This window comes from Triticum aestivum, chromosome 3A, assembly GCF_018294505.1.
Source record: "Triticum aestivum cultivar Chinese Spring chromosome 3A, IWGSC CS RefSeq v2.1, whole genome shotgun sequence".
Taxonomy (NCBI): Eukaryota; Viridiplantae; Streptophyta; class Magnoliopsida; order Poales; family Poaceae; genus Triticum; species Triticum aestivum.
Window position 1 is genome coordinate 574,694,359 of NC_057800.1, and position 4,537 is coordinate 574,698,895.

Consider the following 4,537-nt stretch of genomic DNA (forward strand, 5'->3'; position numbering starts at 1 on the left):
AACAGCGAGTCTAAATGCCCTTCGTGGCACTTCCGTTCATTTTCACAACTAACGCAGTTAAGTTGCACGTAAAAAGTCACTTTTGCCCCTGATGCAAAATGAGTTTGTGTGCAACGATCAGCGTAACTGGGAGCAAACTTGCAGCGCGCGTGTGGATGGCTGACTCGGTAGATGCTCGGGGTCCGGCGGCGTGCGAGGTGGCCGGCGGTGCTGTGGCACGTGGGGCAAGTTGTGCAGAGGCAACCCCTCAAAAAAAAAAGTTGTGCAGAGGCACGCAGCTGCTGGGTCGCCGGCGTTGTGTTACGCGGTCGGAGAAACCGACTCATCTGGGCCGGCTACAGCGGTTGGTTGCTCTATACGGCGGCCAACAAGGCGGCAGCGGCGCAGTGGCACGGCAAGGCGGCCATCGCGCCAACGAGCAGCGCTTCGTTGTCCGGATCGATTCCTCCCCGGACAGAGCGCTTGTACACGCACGTACACATGACAAGAGCTAGTAGAAGTACTTGATCTATTTTCCTAGGAAGTTGGCTCATGCACCTAGCAAACCAAGCCGGATACACACAGCATACATGATAAAGCTAGTTAACTACGTAGCCGGTGACGCGACTGCAGCGCCCGGCAAGCTGGACATGACTTTTTTTTTTCAATAATTAGCTTAAAATTTTGGTCACACTTCCTATGAGGGGTAAAAAGGTCTTTTCCAATATTATTTAACACCGTTAAGACTTAAAATGAACGAAAGTGTCATATAAGGCATAAAATTTTAACTGAGTGTTATATGGAGAAGAAACTTTTTTTCAGTGTCAAATAGGGAATAAAAATTTAAGACAATATTAAATAAGAAATTCTCTCGTAACACTACCAGCAACAGCGAATATACCAGCGAATCTACCAATACATAGACTTATTCTTTACTAGTATTCAGCCCAGGTCAGTCCTGTTTGGGCCTGAAAGCCCGATACCCTGGACTGATTTGTCTGAGTTTTCCACTTGAAGCCTGGTCCAATAGCTGGGGAAGATCCTGAAACGTGTCATTTTCGGTAATTCTAAGAAAGTACGTGTAATATGCCAAAGAGTCAGTTACACCATCGATGCTTAAACTTGGCTATAAAAGTCACTTTAGTGCATTGTGCTTATACTGTCCGAAATCCGTTTGCATACGAAAAGAATGCCGACAAGGCGTGTTGGTGTGGCCCGTTATTTTGCAAATACCTCCCTAGATTTATTGTTCATGGAAAAGCTCCCCAGCAAGGGTCCCGCCTGTCAGTACAGCGAGGAAACTCACACGAAAAAAGGGCACCCTGGATTCGAACCGGTGATCAACGAGTTGAAAGCACCCAGAGCTAATGTGATGTCCAGAATGGATAGGCAACTTAAAGTAATATAACGAAGACGCTCGCTGGGCTAAGATATTTTGCACACCTTAGTTTTGTTATAAGATATTTCTAAAACATATGTAAGTAATAAAAATAATGTTCAAATATTCGTGTGTTATAAATGTTATATAGATACAAACATTGATTAATTAGTAAATAATTTTTTAATATACTCACATATATTAGATCTAAAACTGTCTAGTCAATAAAATGATTTAAAATGTTTAACGAATCTGAAAAGTATTATCCACTCAAGGCTCATATTTAACTTACACAATATGTTGAATAGAGCATTTACTTATCATACAAACGATGATTCATATATTAAAAATATTCATATATTTTAAATAATATGATCACCTATAAAAAATTCTTTGTATAATTTAAAATCAAAAATTAAAATTCATAGTTATTATTTTAATTAGAAACTTTTTAATAATTATATGCACTTTCATTATAACTCATAAGTATATTTTTAAAGAAAATGTTTGTATAACTAAAATATTCATAATTTAAAAACTAAAATATTGATATGCATATTTAGTCGTGGTAATAGTTAAATTATATATATTTTCTGAACATAAGTCATGAGTGAAATTATACACATCTAAATTCATAAATATTTAGTAAAAAAATTATACACATAAGTCATAAGCGATCGGAATAGATCCGGCTTACTATAGTTTTTGTACATTTCCTTTGTTTTTTGTTTCGTTTTATTTGTTTTTCCAGCGGTATTTTTGGTTTTCCTTTTTTCTTCTATTTGCTTTGGTTTTCTTTGTTTTCTCATTGATTTTCATGGTTTTCCTTTCTTTCTTTTTGTGTGCTACTTTTTTTTGCTTCTTTCTTATTCTTCTTCATTTTCTTTTGTTTCTTTGTCAGTTATTATTGGTTGTCTTGTTGGTTTTCCTTTTTCATATGTATTTTACATTTTCCCCGTATACATTAAGAACATTTTTGTACACATGATTAACATATGTCAAATATATTATTAATATTTTTTAATATATAGTTTGGTGTCTAATTTTCTCATACATATTGTAAAAAGAATTATCAGTATAGATATTTTTATAAATTTTCACATTTTTAAAATACAAGGTTTACATTAAAAAACTTTTAATATTTTTCAAATACAGGTTAAATATTATTTACAAACAAATTCGAACGTTTTTTAATGATAAAAACATTTTATTCTGGCTTATGCATATTTGTTTTACATTGCACAATGTTTTCTTTGAAACTCTCCTGAAAACCTTTTTTAACTTGCGAACATTTTTAATGTAATATACATTTCTTTAATTGTACAAACATTTTTTTCTACAATGTATATTTTTGTAAACATAACAAAAAATTATGTATAGACATTCTACATTTTTCAATTGTAAGATTAAATTTTTTGAAATATTTATGTAATATCTATTTTGTATTATACATATTTAGGGTTTTTCTGAATACAAAAAATAAAAAATTAAAGCAAAAAAGTAAAAAAATGTGAATAAAAGAGGAAGAAGAAACTATAAACAAAAAAAGTAACGTGACGTCAGCTGGCGAGCCGCAGTTACTAGGCTGGCCGAATATGCGCTGCCCTGCAAGCGCGAAATCATTAATTAAGGAGTACTCATTACAAAGATCACTCTCACCTTCCCAGGTTGCGACGAGTGACGCGTTGTATGTGCGCCACTTGTCGTAACCTGTGAGTTTTTCCTTTTTTCATAGATCCGTTTATTCAAAATATTTTTTCTCTTAAATCGTGCATCCAAATCTCGAACCGTTTTCACTGTTGGATTCCTCGTGTCGAGATCTTCAAAAGTAGATCCCATGTAGATAAGTTTTGACGAACATTTTTTCACGCAAAGACCAGACGAAAAAACCAAACTGGGAGCACGGGTTTTTCCCCCTTCCGAAAGAGGCACATCCATGCCTCTCGCGAAATCACAACCGTGCCTCTCGTGTAAACAAAACAGTGCCTCTCGCGAAAGCAAAACCGTGTCTCTCGCGGAAGGAAAAAACCCCAGAAAAAACGTTTTCTTTTCGTTTCCAAGAGGCACGGCTGTGACTCTCACAAAAGCACAATCGTGCCTCTCGGGGAAGCAAAACATGTTGGGGAACACAGTAATTTCAAAAAAATTCCTACGCACACGCAAGATCATGGTGATGCATAGCAACGAGAAGGGAGAGTATGATCTACGTACCCTTGTAGATCGCAACGGAAGCGTTGACACAACATAGAGGAAGTAGTCGTACGTCTTTCCGATCCGACCGATCCAAGCACCGTTACTCCGGCACCTCCGAGTTCTTAGCACACGTACAGCTCGATGACGCTCCCCGGGCTCCGATCCAGCAAAGCTTCGGGGATGAGTTCCGTCAGCACAACGGCGTGGTGACGATGATGATGTTCTACCGACGCAGGGCTTCGCCTAAGCACTACAACGATATGACCGAGGTGGAATATGGTGGCAGGGGGCACCGCACACGGCTAAGGAACGATCACGAGGATCAACTTGTGTGTCCTAGGGTGCCCCCCTGCCTCCGTATATAAAGGAGCCAAGGGGAGGGGTGCGGCCGGCCAGGAGGAGGGCGCAAGAGGAGTCCTACTCCTACCGGGAGTAGGACTCCTCTCCCGTTTCCTTGTCCAATTAGGAGAGAGGGGGAGAGAAGGAAAGGGGGGGCGCCGCCCCTCCCTCCTTGTCCAATTCGGACTAGGGGGAGAGGGGGCGCGCGGCCTGCCCTGGCAGCCCCTTCCTCTTCTCCACTTTAGGCCCATAAGGCCCATTAACCCCCCGGTGCTCCGGTTTTATCCGAAATTCATCCGGAACACTTCCGGTGTCCGAATATAGTCATCCAATATATCAATCTTTATGTCTCGACCATTTCGAGACTCCTCGTCATGTCCGTGATCACATCCGGGACTCCGAACTAACTTCGGTACATCAACATGCATAAAACTCATAATATCTGTCATCGTAACTTTAAGCGTGCGGACCCTACGGTTCGAGAACAATGTAGACATGACCGAGACACGTCTCCGGTCAATAACCAATAGCGGGACCTGGATGCCCATATTGGCTCCTACATATTCTACGAAGATCTTTATCGGTCAGACCGCATAACAACATACGTTGTTCCCTTTGTCATCCGTATGTTAGTTGCCCGAGATTCGA